Source organism: Pinus tabuliformis, chromosome 7 (genome assembly GCF_031772625.1).
Source record: "Pinus tabuliformis cultivar Carrire ecotype Pingquan chromosome 7, CPIR1, whole genome shotgun sequence".
Taxonomy (NCBI): domain Eukaryota; kingdom Viridiplantae; phylum Streptophyta; class Pinopsida; order Pinales; family Pinaceae; genus Pinus; species Pinus tabuliformis.
Window position 1 is genome coordinate 720,965,701 of NC_142293.1, and position 17,177 is coordinate 720,982,877.

A 17,177-nucleotide genomic window follows, 5' to 3' on the forward strand; every position below is an offset into this window, starting at 1 on the left:
GCCAGGTAGAACTGAATTTGAAAGGTCCCTTCACCCTTCCTCTACCATTATCCAATTCCATATAAATAGGAAGGTGATCCAAGAGTCCTCCCGTGCCAACCCATTGCCTGATATTAAGCCCTAGGTCCATGACCTGTTCCTTGACAAGAAATCTGTCTAGTCTTCTAGCTAGTCCATTATCTCCCACTCTATTGTTCCTCCAGGTGGCTTGAATCTTTGCAGCAGGTATGTCAATCAGATGGTGCTAGTCCAAAATGGTAGAGAAGTAGTCTGAAAGGGAATCCATTTGTGCACAGTGATCCCAAGATTCCACATGTCCTATAGAAAAATTTAGGTCCCCACCTAGAATTAGGATCTCAGCCGAAAGAAGTTCTAGATTGAGCAGGCGGTCACAGAAATCAGGACGGTTCTGGAAAGGCCCATAAATATTGAAAATCCTGAAGGGCAACCCAGCTCAGCTGAAAGTATATAAGCACCAATGTAGCCCTAACCACCCCAACAGTTAATATCCTTGATAGAGCAAGATTTTATGCCCAAAGAAATTCCTCTAGAATGGCCATGGGCATCTAAACCTGAAAATATCCACCCCGGCAAGGATTGTTCTAGAGTACAAATAATGTCATTAGCTGGAACCAAGGTCTCCTGGAGGAAAATAATGTCCAGTGCTTCGGTAGAGAGTAATCACCATAGAGCTAGTTATTTATCAGGCCTAGCTAGCCCTCTGCAATTGTAGGATAGAATCTTCATGGAGGGAGTTTGAAGGGGGTTGTTCTTGCTCTAAGAACCCCAGGAATGGTAGATTGCTTGCCCAAAGCAATGTCAACATCTGCTTGGGTTTGGGCATTCTTGAGATTAGAGGGGTGACCTCGAGATGCCTTGTGAGAGGGTGGGGGGTGGAGGATATCAAGTCCCACATGGTCAGGGTTCATGTTCCTTGATCGAGACCGGGTGATGTGTCGAGGAACCAAGGCTGACGATGCAGAGGTTTGAGGGGGAGGGGTGCAGAAGAGAGTAGGTGGCGTGGGGGGAGAGTGGTGAGGGGGGGGTTAATATCACAAACACTATGTACAGGGGTCTCTAATGAGAAAATAGTACCCGGACCCAATAACTCCTTAGATATTGAATGATGAATATCAGAAAAGCATTGAGTGGGGGATAAGTGGGTGGAATGCATACTCGAAGTATTTGAGTCCTCCGAAGCAGCAACGACCGAACTAGGTATAGGAGGTGGGGGTTGATGGGGCGGTCATCCATGATTCCTCTGAGTGCTCTAGACAGGTTCTGAAGATCTAAAACCAGGGCTCGAAAATGTGGCAGTACCTCTAGATCGTGGAGTAGCAATCCTGTGAAATTCCTCAGATGCACGTGGTTGTTCCTCTTTGTCAAGGTCTTCGTGAGACTGCACCTCCTACTCAGGTGCATCTAGAAGAGAAAGACTCGCATACTTCCTGCTATTCCACTTGTTCAGAGGGCAGTCTTTGAATAAGTGCCCTACCTTGTGGCAACGGTGACATCTGAAGGGTACTCCCTCATAATTCAACAATTTCCTCCTCGTAATGTTCCTCCACTGTATGTTAATAAACTCTGGTAGCCCACCAGTAAGGTCCATGTGAACTAATATCCTGGCGAATGCCATCCTCCTCGTGGTGTTAAATGAGTCATCAAAGGTAAGGAACATGCCCATGGCATCCCCTATCTACCTGAAAATCTGCTCTATCTAGAAGTGACAGGGAAGGCCCCGCAACCGAACCCAAATCGGTCATGCCCCTGCTCTCTCCAGTTTAGGGTCAAACATTAGCATCCACCTTTGGAGGAGGACAGGAGCTTGATCTATATGCCATATTGTGGGGAGGACCCAATTAGTGTGGGCAAGACTTTTGAATCTCAATGCAAACCACCCTCGAACAAACATCTGTACCCTTGGAGGTTCCGACAGATGATGTCCCCATACCTCCATTGTCCATCTTTGGAGCCTCTCCACACTGTAATGTCTTCCCCTCACACGACCCACCAGTACCTTTTCAGCCAAATCCATGGCTTCGCAGAAAGTAGTGTCCTCGTCAAGCTTGAGGAAGATTTCATTACTGCATAGTGGGAGGCGTTTCTTCCTTTTAGATGTCCCTTTCTACTTGTTGCTCATGCAAATTGCCAAAGTTTCTGCCTGCACAGCCTCAAAAGTGGCTGAGTCCTTCCCCGATAGAGGTCCTTTAGCCTTGAGGTTGTCAAAATGCCCCGCTATGATTCCTATACCCGTGAAATTTCTCGGGGATGGTTACCCGAGACCGGCGGAGAAGATTGAACCTGTTGTCGACTAACTTGAACTGTAGGGCAAACCTCCAAGGGTTTATCCGCCCCGACCCCCACAAGAATAGAACCTAGATCTTTCCCTAGGGTTTTTGCTTCCAGGATTCTCCAGCGATCGGCCTCCGACAGAGAATCAGTAACGAGCGGAGGGCCTGTGTGGTTTCGGATAGCAGTCGCATCAACAGGAACCGAAATGGAGAGATTGTGCTGCCGAGAGAGAGATGGGAGGGCATCAACCTCTGTCGTAAGTTCATGGTCGAAATCTAAAAAGTCCTCCATAGTGGTCCCGGCCTGTGACCATATGTGGGACTATATTTTTTGCGGTGTGCGATTGCAATCTGCGATTGCGATTATCACATCACAACCCTTCCCTCTATGAGGTTGATCATCACATCGCAACTACCGAGGCCAATTCTTTAATGCCTTTCCTCCTACCCTATTGTCATGTGCGATTGTGATTATCGCATTGCACCCTGGCTTGTTCCGGGGCCGATTTTTAACACCAACCCACCTGCAACATGTGATTTGCAAAATGGGGGCCAATGGTGGCCTGCTACTTGGTGCTTCCCCCATTCGCTGAAGATCCCTACCACATCATCTTTTCCTGCCATCTATCCAAGTCAAACCTAAACTTTGACTTGCTATAACTTCTTCATACAAGCTTATATTCGAGTGTTGTTTGCACCGTTGGAACCAAGATAACGAGCTCTTCGATTAGAAGCTAAGTTTATATAGATTCTGACACTTTGATTTTTGAGCCTAATTTTGAGCACCTAATCAAGGAGAAGGCCCTAAATATTTTGGATATCGTAGTGGGCAAACCAGCCGTCATAATGAGGATTTGTGACTTGGAAGTAGGTGGCCTAACCATACTCATCAATTTCAGGGGTTTAGATTTTTAGATAGGTCCTCAATTTTTCTGGGAGACCCCTACCTTCCCTTATGATCGTAGAGAACCATTTGGGGCCAAATATGCACTTTGGAGTGTAGAAATGGGGCCCACAAGTGCGCTCAACACAATTTTTAAGGCAAAAACTATGCTCTAGACTGAGAGGGTGGTCAAGATTGTGGTTTGTTGGGAGCTGAGGTTAAGTGCATCCATGACTGTCTTTTGTATTCTGAACTGAAAAAACTTAGCGATGTCTTGCAGGTATGGAAGACTTAAATATATCATGGCATGAAAGAGAATTTGATACCCTTTGGGTTGAGATTTAGGGGAATCAAGCAGTGAGAGCGATACTGGCACGATGTGGCATGCTAAAGTTCTTGGAGAACCCACTAATGAGGGTTGGTGAGCCATTGCTATTGAGGATAGTGAGCTATTGGGATCTCGATTAGGAGGCCTTTATAGTGCAAGGGCACCAAATCAAGCTCACGATCTAGGATATATACTTTTTGACTGGACTGCCTACCTTGGGGGTGGTGGGGGAGATACATCTAGTGCTGCCTCGTGGGAAGCATATTGAGGATTTTTATAAGCATCATTGTAGACAGGGTAGCCATGCAATGGGAAAGAATATCTAAATCGACGACATGAAGAGATTGGAGACACGAGATATATTCGGAGCGGTGCTACGAATTTGTGGTAGCCATGCTTTCCACCATATCATTCGAGGGATGATGATGTTGGTGGAGAGTGTTTTAGGAGGGACCTACTATGGGTGGGCCCAAATGTTGTTGTCATCGTTGAAATGATAGTTGACATTATGGAGATAGGGAACCAATGATAGTTGTTCGTTTGGACAATCTTATGCTCATTCTTCTTTGAGAATATCTCCACTATATGACCTCATGTTCAGATCTATGATGGGGGCCCACAGAGCCCACGATGCATTGCTGGGGGTAGCTGCTAAGACGAGGAGGTGGAGGGGGAGTCAGACGAGTGTTCTAACCTGAGTTTTTTTCTCATTGGGACTAGATGCAGCTATAAATAGGTGACTATCCATACAACGTCATGAACTATCAGGGGGGTCCTAACTTACCACTTCCGCCAGGATGAGCATGAGCCCCAGATGGTAAATGAAAGTTACTATATATTTGGTGCATTGATATTTTAGGAAATATCTGTATATGGTACTAATTTCTAAACTTTTTGGAATGCAAATATAGCATTGGTGAGGCTGGCAGGATATGCAGGACGATTTGCAAGATCTGGGGCTACAAATTAGGGTGGAACTTCTTCACGACAAAGGTTGGATGACAAAGCTCTGTTGGAGGAACTCTGACGTAGATATGACATACTACTGACTAGGGTGACAGAGCGCAGGTGGAATGATCTAGAGGATTGATACACAGATGATTGCACAGGTCTTCCCCCATAGTGGCAAGGAATCACATGACACCTTGCGATGGTCGGTTAGGAAGTACGGGATCTACGGGCTAGCGGGGTGGACCTGTTGGCTCTGGGATCTCCAGATGATAGTGATTCAGCATAGGTACATGTGGGTCCCCCTTTTTGTTTTTTGATAACATGTTAGTGGGCATGTCAAATGTATTTAGATTTATGGACTCAAAACACTTGTATGACGACACACACACACACATATATATGATTATGCATCTTTTGTGTGAAGAATATGGTTTACCATTTGTTTTATGGATGTCTTATTACATGTGATAAATGTCAATTTAGAATGTTATTAGAGTATCTACATAGTGATTTTGGGCTCTAGGTACATGATTGAATGAAATGGATTCAAATTCACGCATCAAAATCTTAACTCGTAGATATTTTCTAAATAAGATTGGATTATGCACACAATAAACACCATTCAATTGAAATACAAGTAGCAAGGAATCTAAAAAAACATGAAGGTGAAGGATGTGATGATCAAGGGAATCAACTAAAAAACCTATCATTGCATCATATTCGGCCTGGTTGTTGGTGGAAAATCCAATGCAAACATTGTTGGAGTGGACTAACGAATGCATGGGGGTAAAAATGGCCCAAGCTACTAAGGAAAGATTCTGGGTGAAGTAACTCGCACCATCGGAAACACCGAAATAAGGTGTGGATGATGGATCCATCTAAAAGACACAAGAAGACAATGTGTAATAAAGTGGGGGATGTAAGCTACATAATTGCAAGAAGAAAGATAGAAATACATGCACTATGATGGGAAATGCTATGGGTAAAATTTCTTGAGGTAAAATGCATTCCAAGGATTGGGAAGGATTTCTCCTTCTGGATACCTTAAGAGGTATGCCCCCATGCCTACATCATATTGGTCATGGGTCTGTTATGGAAGGAAGCACGCACGATGGTGCATATCATCCCAAGGGTAATAGGGAAAGTTCATGGCTTCCATGATCTCTTCATTAAGGTGGAAGATGGGAAGACTAGAGGAAGAAAGACCATGTGATGAGGAAGATCTACCTGAAGCATCATCATGAGAAATGAGGTTCACACATGCATCGTCACAAATGGGAGACATGTGGCTAGTAAAGGGAACATCTACTGATGTTGAGACCGATGTGTCCACTGAAGGAGGTTCAAAACAATCACGAGAGGAAATATCTAGGGAGTTCTCAGGGAGCAATCTCATGAATGATAATAGGTATAGGATAGGAGCATAATTTTCTATCATCTCGACATTAGGGGAAGGGATCACACTGGGTGGTTGGGAGACCTATTCTGGAGTAGGGGTGGGACTAGACTCCGTAGGTAAAGAAAAAGGGGACTCAGTACGAGTAGCCTCTATTTCATGAAGTACTTGAAGTGTATCACGAAAATATTCGAGATGTGGATAGTGATGGGAATAGTTGTCATAGTTATCATACAAAGTGTATGGGTGGTTTGTGCATAACGAGCAGATTCTCTTAGCCAATTCAAGAAAGGCTACTTGGACCTCAAGGATTTTAGGATTGGGAAATGTATCAATGATGACCTCTTTAATGTGAGGGAGTGCAAGACAGTTATTGGTAGCATGACCAACAACATCACACAACTGCAAGGAGGAAGATCCTTTCGAGACTTAGGGGCAGCTGGAGTTACTGGGGGAGAATTTTCTTAAGATCCCTTTTTTCGGGCTTTGCCCCGCTTGCCAGATGCTTTCACAGTAGGAGTAGGCTCCTGCTGAGGTTGTTATGGAACTGAAGTAAAGCCAGGGGTAGGAATGACCGATTGGACCAGGGTCAAAGCAGTGTAAGGTTTTAACTGATGAGGTGGAGTGTTTGCAGGGGTTCGATGTACTAAACTGGGATCTCTAGGGTGATGTTAGGTAGACCCAATGTAGCCATGACCGATGTAGAATAAACTTTAGGAGGTGGAAACAAGAACGATATCTGACCAAAAGGGTAATGACCTGGAGAAACAACTTCCGCATGGTTAATGGTTGGGGGAATAGATCTGGGCGGAAAAGGATTAGGAGATACACGAGATAAAGGAGATGGTCCTTGAGGAGTTGTATCGTTAGGCATAGTTGAGTCAGGCACAACAGGTTGTGAAGATGTCAATTGTTGTGTAGACATAGCGGATCTTTTGAGGGTGGTCCGCGATGCTTAGAACATGCAAACACTCAATGAGATAGGCTGAGAAGGAGTAGGCGGTGGGCCATAGTAAGTAACAAGCAAGGAGGAATATTTATAGACTCCAGGAGAAATAGAAGAGACAATATTATTTTCAGCCACAGATGAGATGTTGGTTTGAGGTGAAGTCTGGGCTTTTGGATCGTAATATGTCAACTGATCGATGGTGACAATCTTTCGATTGTGGGGAAAGAAAATCTTATGGTGAACTGAAGATGCGATAATTGACATGGCGTAAGTATAATTTTGACACAAACATATTTTATAGTCAAGGGGAGCATCGATGACTTCAATGTCAATACAGACAGTCTTGCCAGCAACTGTGACTGGGAAATTGTGGTATACTCCAAGGGGATGTGAAGGATGACCATCCCATGCACACAAAGTGATGGTGGATGGGGATAGATCAGGCGATCCAACTTGTTTCCAAACACTGGCAACCATCACACATATGGATGCACCTTTATCAATGATACACAGCTGGACAATGGTGTTTCAAATGGAGACTAGAATTTGGAAAGCAACGGATGAAGGTAAAGGAGGGTTATCTGACTTGTCAACATGGAAGATAATCATTTTATCATCTTTTGGATCTACGGTGCCTAGAGAAGATAGTAGAGATTTTCATTATTATGGGCACGTTTGGAGGACTTCTAGCATTGACATGGCAGCAAGAGACTACCCAAATCATCTACTTTTCTATATGTATGGGCGTCCCCCTCAAGTTGCTTCTTGCGTAGTATTTGTCAGGCCTTTGAATCCGACTTTGGTTTTACCCTGAGAGAAAGGAAGTCTTTCACTTTGGATCAACTCTAAGTTAATTCTCTTGAGGTAGAAGCAAATTTTACCTCTGTAGGGAAGTCAAGAGGTAAGGATGAACCTACTAAGAAGAAAAGGGGGAAAGAAGAAACATCCTCCTCTCGTCAAGCTAAAGAATCGCCGGATCCAAAGTGGGAAGAAATGGATAAACTCATCAAGAGTTTATTGCACAAGGTGGTGAAGCTTGAACTAGAGAACAAGCGTCTCTCAAAACCAAATGCTCAAGGTAACAACCGAGGTTATAACCCAAAGTACAGAAGGCCACCATTGCAGATACTTCCAAGGGAAAGAAAGGACCAAGGAAAATTTTAACGATGGAAAATTTTCTTGAAGTTTAAAAACATTGGCGAATCTCCACTAATCCCTAATATGAAAACTATAAAATGTTTATCGATATATTTGTAAAATTATTCAAATTTATAATGATTTTATATATAGTCTCTATATAATGTTGGCAATTTTTAAGGTAAAAAATAAAATATTCTAAAATTTGGGTGAATCATCTTTTATAAAAATTGGAAATTGGTGAATATTTTTTTGTGGAAAAATCATGGAAAATTAGCCCACTGGGCGAACATTAGCCCCTAAAGTTTTCCATGGAAAGGACCAACTTGATCAGATCCCTCATCCTCTATATTAGAAGACGATCATCAAGAACAATCATCAGATACACATGAGATGCAGGGAAACTTGTATTCCTCTTTCTTTGAAGAAGAACATGAAAATATGGGTCACCAGGAGACAAGTCATGATAGAGAAACAACAACAAATGAGGAGGACATAGGTGACTATTGTAAATAGTTTCTAGATTTCAAGCAAGCACAACTACACTGAAGGTATGATTTGAGATCTTCAATAAAGAGCTTGAGGGAACCAGAACAACAAAAGGGAATTTCTCCCCAAGATATCCCCCCAATGCCAGATAAAGGGAAAGGTAAGTTGAATCATGACGCATCTAAGGTAAAAGTCTCTTCAAATAGGGAAAGCAATAGCTCTGAGGAACACACAGAAAAGAAGGCACCTATTCTGATAAAAAATACCAGTGATAAGGAAAGAGAAGTAGAGCTAGGAGGTCTAGAAAAAGTCCAACCTACATTCAACCTTCAGAAGGAACTCGAAAAGATAAAGATTAATGTTCCTCTAATTGAACTTATAAAGTAGACCACTTATAAAGCTCAAATGTCTCAGTTCATGCTTCCATCCACCTCAACACTGACCCATGATTGTTTAAACCCTCAAGAAGAAAGACCAATGGTTATTTTTGGCCCTCATGTTGAAGAACTTGATCCTTCCACCACACCCTTCTATGTGACCCTAGTAATTCATGACCTTTTCTTGCATAATTTCATGTTGGACTCTGGAGCCTCACGTAACCTCATGCCCTTAGCCATGATGGAACAACTTGGATTGCAGATCACCATGCCGAACAAGGACCTATACTCCTTTGACTCGAAGAGGGCCAAATGCTTGGGAATGATAAAATATCTAGTGGTAAGCCTGGCTCAAATCCCTATGAAGAGTGTAGTGATGGACATCGTAGTGGAAAATATTCCTCCTCGATTCAGCATGCTCCTATCTAGGTCTTGGATTTCCAAGGTGGGGGGCTCTATCAAATTAGATCTAACTTCTACCATTATTCCCACTTTTGGAGGCAAAGAAAGGAGGTTGTACAGAGAGTCCATATTTTTAAAAACTGTGACCCCAACTGAAGGCTCTGAAAATTCTCCAGTGTATGGAAAAGAAAGCAACCTCTCCTGCCTATTCCTAGAAGAAGATGATACCATCTTAGAACAAACACCAGTACAACTAAAGTTGCAGTTAGAACACGAGCACACAGATGAAAACAAAGGTGGAAATTATACTTTGACAGAGAAAATTCCAAAGAGTGAAATGGAGTAGGAGTATTGTTGGTATCTCCTAAGGGCAGCTTGATACCCCTCTCATTCAAATTGGATTTTGAGGCAACCAAAAACGTGGTAGAGTATGAAGAATTTCTCCTTGGGCTAAAAATGGCAAGGAATATGAATATTGAATGCTTAACTTTGCATGAGGCTTCGAGCTAATTGTAAAGCAGATTAAAAATCAGTGCCAGGGTAAACACCCCAGATTGAAGACTCACCAGAATGAAGTATGGGATTTGATTGATAACTTCTTCTTGGCCTTTAATATCCAATTTCTTCCTAGAGAAGGAAATAGAATGGCTGATTCCCTTGCTGTAGCAGCAAGAAATATCAAACCCCCTCAAAATCCGCTTCTCTGGTACGAGGTGGAGGTCAGATACAGACCCTTTCTACTTGATAATGTTAAGCACTGGAAGGTATTCGAAGACGATGAGTAGATCAAATGATTTATAGAAGTATTTGGGGAGTTCACTAACTCAAACTTTGATCAAGGAGAGGAAAAATAGGCAGATCAAGAACCCACTTCATGGGAAGACACGGTGGTTGGACATAAAAATCTACAATTGAAAGGGGATACCATTCCTCGTGGGCTAGTCCCACTAGAAATATTATTTAATAATGATAATTTAGCCTCCAAACCAATGGCTCCGGAGATGAACAAACAAGTAGAATATTGCAATATCGGCTCAGAGGATGAACCCTAGATGGTCAGACAATTAAAAGGAATCCCTTTGCAATATAAAGAAATGTATTTAAATCTCTTCAAAACCTATAAGGATGTTTTTTCTTGGTCTTATGAGGACTTAAAAGCATTTGATACTAACATCATACATCATAAGATTCCTTTAAAGGGTGGAATAAAACCATGCAAGCAGAAGATTAGACAGATTAATCCACTCTTACTTCCATTCATTGAAAAAGAAGTGAGGAAACTACTACAGGCTAAAATCATAGTGCCTTTAAGGTATTCGGAGTGGGTGGGCAACTTAGTCCTAGTTCGGAAAAATAATGGATAAATAAGGCTAAGTGTAGATTTTTGGAACCTTAATAGGGCATTGTTGAAAGACAACTACCCACTGCCTAAGATGGATTGCATCTTGTAGAAGGTGGTTGGGTCAGTTAGAATGTCCATGATGGATGGGTTCTCTGGTTACAACCAAGTGACAGTCCACCCAGATGATCAAAAGAAGACTGCTTTCACCACCTTGTGGGGAACATTCATATATGCTTGCATGCCTTTCAGTCTTATTAATGCAGGGGCCACGTTTTAGAGAGATATGGATATAGATTTTGTAGGGGAGCAAGACAAGTTCGTAGTGGTATATTTGGATGATATCACAATCTTCTCTAAGACCGATGAAGAACACATCCTCCACTTGAAGCTCACCTTTGATAAGTGCAGGAGGTATGGTCTTTCCTTGAATCCCAATAAATAGTCAGTTCGCATTGAGTGAGGGGAAGCTACTAGGACACATATTAGCGCAAGAAGGAGTGAAAATCGATCCTAAGCAAGTCAAATCTATTAGTGATATTCCTTTACCCAAAAATAAGAAAGAGGTCCAAGCCTTTTTTGGGAGAATCAATTTCTTGAGGAAGTTCATACCCAACTATGTAGAAATAGTGAAGGGTATTATAGATATGATAAAAAAGGAAAATGAAGTCAAGTGGAGCCCTACCCCCTGAGATTCTTTTACTAGAATTAAAGAGGCTTTGGCTGAAGCCCTGGTACTAGTTAGCCCTGACTACTCAACGCCTTTATATATCTTTTCTTTTTATTCTCTGCATACTATTGCCACAGTTTTGCTATAGAAGAATAAAGATGGTTATGAACAACCCATCGTCTTCTTCAGCCAAGTCCTGTGGGACGCTGAGATGAAATATAACATCTTGGAGAAATAAGCCTATGCACTAGTCAAGGCTTTGAAGTCATTTCGAATGTATGTGCTACAATCATAAATCACAACATTTGTCCCAACGACAATGGTCAAGGACATCGTTGTGCAAGGAGACAGTGAAGGAAAAAGGGGTAGGTGGATAGAAAAGATATAGGAATATGAGTTAGACATAAAGCCTACTAAGCTCATAAAATGCCATGGGTTGGCCAAGGTTTTATTAGAATCTAATTCCCACGCTTTAGGGATAAATTTGATAACAAAGGAAGGAAGAACAAAGGTTCAGTATAATTGGATTAAAACATCAGAGAAAAAGATCTATGCTAAATATGAGGGATCACCCTGGTATAAGAATATCATCCATTATCTCTTATTCCTGAGCTGCCCACTAGGACTGGATAAATCCAAATACAGAACTTTGAGACTGCAAGATCAAAAGTATATCATATCCAAGGTCAACTCTACTGAAGGACCCAGTGGGAGTTTTGCTATTATCCTTGGTAGAAGGAAAAATGCATAAAGTGATTAAGAAATTTCATGGAGGAGTTTGTGGAGGTCATTATAGCTGGAACACCACAAAACAAAAAATCCTCTAGGCAAGATTCTATAGGCCTACATTGTTTGGAAATGTTCATTCCCAGGTTAGGTCATGTCAGAAGTGCCAAGTGTTTTCTGAGAGACAAAAACTTTCTCCTCTCCCCGTGATTCCAGTGCATGTGGAAGAACCCTTCAGACAGTGGGGACTAGACTTCATAGGGGAAATAAACCCACCTTCGAGTGGCCAACACAGGTGGATATTAATAGCCACATATTATTCCACTAAGTCGGTAGAGGCCATCCTGGCCAGGAATGACACAGAATCAGTGGTAATCAAGTTTATGGAGGAGAACATATCATCTCACTTTGGTTGTCCTATCAAAATTATCACTGACAATGCTCAAGTCTTTAAATCTGTAAAATTCATGAGCTTTTGCCAGAAATTCAATATCATCATCGGACACTCCACTACCTACTATCCTCAAGGTAGTGTCTTAGCGGAGTCCTCAAACAAAACTATGGTGAGAGTACTAAAAAAGACCATCACCTAGAATCAAAGGAACTTGGATACCCAATTGAAGTTTTCCCTCTGGGCCAACCGAGTGACTCCTAAACGATCCACTAGAAAATCACCTTTTGAGCTAGTGTATGGAAAGGCTGCAATCTTCCCAATCCAATTGGTAATGCTAGTGGAAAAGTTACTGCAAGAAGTTGAGGAAGAGCCAAGTGCTTTGACACGAAGGATAAACCAATGAGTCAAACTTCATGAAAACAAAGAACAGGTGGGGGCTAAATTGGAAAATTACGAACAAAAGATGAAATCTATGTTTGAAAAGAAAGCCAAGGATTGACCTCTTCAACCAAAAGATTTAGTTCTCCGATGGGATATCTGACAGGAAGAAAAAGGAAAACATGGAAAATGAAATCCACTTTGGTTCGACCCTTTTAAAATTTTAGAAGAGAAAGGAAATAATACATACCTTCTCGAAAATTTGGATGGTGAATCATTGGAGCTACTAGTAAATGGTCAGTTCCTCAAACTTCATTTCCAAAATTAGAGGTACCTGTCTTGCACCCATTGTAAATATCAGTGTGTGTATTGGAATTATTATATGAAATTTCTAGTTTTTGTTGAAAATTCAACTTTCACAAAATTATAATTTGTTTAGAAAACACTCCATGCCCAAAAGAGAAGTTCACAGTCTGCACGTTCTCGACGCATTGCAATCCAATACACCATCCCCAGGTGGAGCCAATGTTGTCACCTTCTAAAAAGAGAGTTCCATTTGTACAAAGAGGGAAAAATAATAGAGATGTTTGGAGTTAACCTCCAAGCCATATGTTATCCATGGAGGAAGAATAGGTCCAACTTAAATTGTTTGGGAGAAATTTCCATATTCTCTTAAAACCATTTCTTTCACAAACCCCTTTTTTTTCATTTTCTTTTTAAACTTTAGCCACATTGACCCATTTTTAACTCTAGCCAAAATCCCTTTGTATATCCAACTCTAGTCGTGTTTCCCATTCCCCTTTGAAATGTTTTAAAGCATTTAGAAATCATGCCAAAACCCTTTTTAAACGCTAGGACAAACCATAATCGCTATAGGCCCCTTCCCTTTTTGTGATATATATCCAAGTCCCGTCACCACTCCTCATCAATTGTGATAAAATCTCCCCTCCACTGATATTGCATATTGCAAAGTTTCCCGTTGATCATCATATAGTAAGTCCCTCCTCAACCTCACTGAATGCAATATTTCCTACGCTTGCCAATTGCGATAAAGTTTTTTTCGCTGATTATGATAATTCCTTCCCCTGCCGATTACGATATCACAATTGAGGATCACACAAGTCAAATTCTCTCCTCTGCCAAAGTCCCTTCCAACTTGCAATTTCGATGTGTGAGAACCCTCTTAGATGCGATATTTTATGTGATACATTCTATAAACCGTCACATGAAAAACATCAAAAATCACCATAAATCAGTGCTAAAGCCCATTTTCCCTTTCTAATGGTGATATGTGAATCTTGGTTTCAAATGCAATATTTTATGTATCATGCTTTATTGAAGTTTCGCGTCCATACAATCGATATGCACTATGAAATATCGTAAAAAGGTCCTCTCCTATATTGTGATTGTGATTCCAACAAGCCTAGATCAACGACCCAGATTGAATCGGCTCGGATCAACGACCCAGATCAACGAACATTACAACGTCTATTTTTCTTCCGCTTAGTGGGACGGTGACGTTTTTTCAGTGTATACCCAAAAGCACGGTCATCAAACAAAATACAGAGTAAATGAATACATGGATGCTCAGGAGGACTTGATGATCCAACATGGTGCTCCATGCAGAGGGCAGATGAAGTATCACCCATGTGTCCTCTACTTTTGTACCGTGGCGTTAAATTGATAGTTGACCACTCCCAGTTTTGAAGAATGAACAATCCGAGCAGTAAAGGCGGAAGCGACGAGAATTGAATGAGTGACGCAGGTGGCTAGACCATGGGCAAGCAACAACCTGAAGAAAAAGCGATCACATGTATGGGCATGGAGATATTTTGTTGGCATTTTCATCCGATCGCTGACTTGTTTTGTTATCCTGTAATATGTCTTCGTTTAATGAAGCAATTAATCTCTTGTAGTCATTTTGGGCCACAGATCCATCCTAGGCCGAGACAACTAGTCGACCTGACAACTGAGACTCGACGGAGTTATTTTGTTGTAATTACTGTTTAATTCTCCCCTCTCCAGATAAATAGTGGGAAGAAACACTTCACACAGGTTCAAAATCGTAAAGAAAGAACTACATATTATTTTCAAAGACTGTATGACTTTATGATATGCATCTTTCAGAATATTAAGAAAATGGTGTTGATTCCTCCTTCGAGTACTACAGTATGTTATCCCTCTATTAAATTCCATTACGTTCATGTTTCCTCTCTGAATTCATGTAATTGTAGCTGTTAGAAATGTCTCACATGTTCTTACAGATTCATTTGTATTCACTCGTTAATGCATGTGCCTTTATAGATCTTTGATATCATACATTTAAAATTGTACTCCATGAATCATCACACCCATCCTCATTCATCCATTATGTCTACCTTTAACTTAGATAAGTGTATAATTCTAGAGGCTTCAAGCTCTATGCGATAAGTGTAGAATTCCTAACGCTTCAATCTCTATGTGATGAGTTACTCTATCTCCTTATCCTCTCTCATTTCTCTACCAAAGCTTATTAAACTGTCCTTGAATTACTCGACCTCCACTAGTTTATACATATATTTCTGTGAGTTGTATATGTTATCCCTCTATTAAATTCCATTACGTTCATGTTTCCTCTCTGAATTCATGTAATTGTAGCTGTTAGAAATGTCTCACATGTTCTTACAGATTCATTTGTATTCACTCGTTAATGCATGTGCCTTTATAGATCTTTGATATCATACATTTAAAATTGTACTCCATGAATCATCACACCCATCCTCATTCATCCATTATGTCTACCTTTAACTTAGATAAGTGTATAATTCTAGAGGCTTCAAGCTCTATGCGATAAGTGTAGAATTCCTAACGCTTCAATCTCTATGTGATGAGTTACTCTATCTCCTTATCCTCTCTCATTTCTCTACCAAAGCTTATTAAACTGTAGGCCCTTGAATTACTCGACCTCCACTAGTTTATACATATATTTCTGTGAGTTGTATATGGGAAGAAGTACCAAAAATACATTGCTTACACCTTTAGATGAATGAACCAACCCATGATGTATATATATATATATATATATATATATATATATTTGTGTGTGTGTGTGTGTGCTGCCTCCAGTTTCCCAAGAATCATATGAGACACACAAAATCTAGATGTTCCAGGCACTGGTCTTGTAAGCAATATGAGGTTGTCTTCTGGAAGCGACAATAGAGTGTGTGTTGGAAGAACTGAAGATGAATGGAGTAATTGGTAATATATTGGATGAACACCACATATGATAGGAGCGAACATGATTGGTTGGGTCTTCTCCAAGATTAGCCTCAAAATTGAGGATGCCTGAGGGGATTTTCGTAGGCATTGCCGGTCATGTGGGATTGTGGAGAAGAGGATCATTGATAAGATAGTTAAAATATGGGAGACTTAGACTAGCGACAAAAGGAAGTAAGGGAGTCAAAGTGACCACACCGGTTGAGGTTTCGCTAATGGGGTACCCTGGTTGGCACCTACATTACCACCATGGGTTCCTACACCTACATTGGTGCCTAACATGTTGGCTATATGAAGATGAGGTGACGAAAAATCAAAGGATGAATCAACAGAATCTGAATCAAAATTAGAATGATGACTTGATGGAGGACTGGGAGGATGAACTCGTTCCCGACGAGGAGGAGTGATATGGCCTAACGGGAGCTGAGGGTGAAGCCCTCGAATTTTACGTGACAAATGTTGTGGAGGCACTATGATGTTTAGACTAAGTGATAATGATAGGAAGAAAAGAGCAAAAAACAAAAAGAAAATACCTAGTGCAGTGGTGGCAACTGTAAACTAACTATTTTAATGATGTTACTCTAATGCAAGAAAACATGTCCTATCAAATCAAAAATACCTCTAGCCTATAAGTGATTTGAATCCTCAAACAATCCTAAATCTATTATTTCATTTGGCTTTCCAAAGAACTTCTTGCTTGATAGAATCTCATCTCCGCAAGCAGAGTTTTCCAGAGAAAAGTGGGGTAGAGGACCAACTGCTTCCTAAAACCAGTCCTATAAGGTGTTTTCTTAAGATTGGTCACTATGGTTACCTTTTTCCCACGAGGGTGGTTGAGTCTTGAGCTTCTTGGTAGTCAACCATCGCATGGAATTCCCTACCACTAGTTAGGTAGCCCTACGGAGAACTTCTCACATGATGACTATGGTTGTGCACAGAGGCAAGTGAAATGTCCTTGTTGGTAGCGAGGGTGTGACATGCGCCATAAGCCAAGAAAGGTGTATGAATGGTTCTAACACACGAAAGGTGAAAATAAATTTCCCCTTGGAAACCTTTGTAAACATGCAGCTTGGAAGGGAACACATGAGAAAAGATGCATCACAAACTGGAAGGAAGGTGAACCAACAATCCAAAGTGATGGTTAAACCAATAACAGATTTCAGTAAGATTCATACATACATATATAGAAAGAGTATATACATACATGTGTAA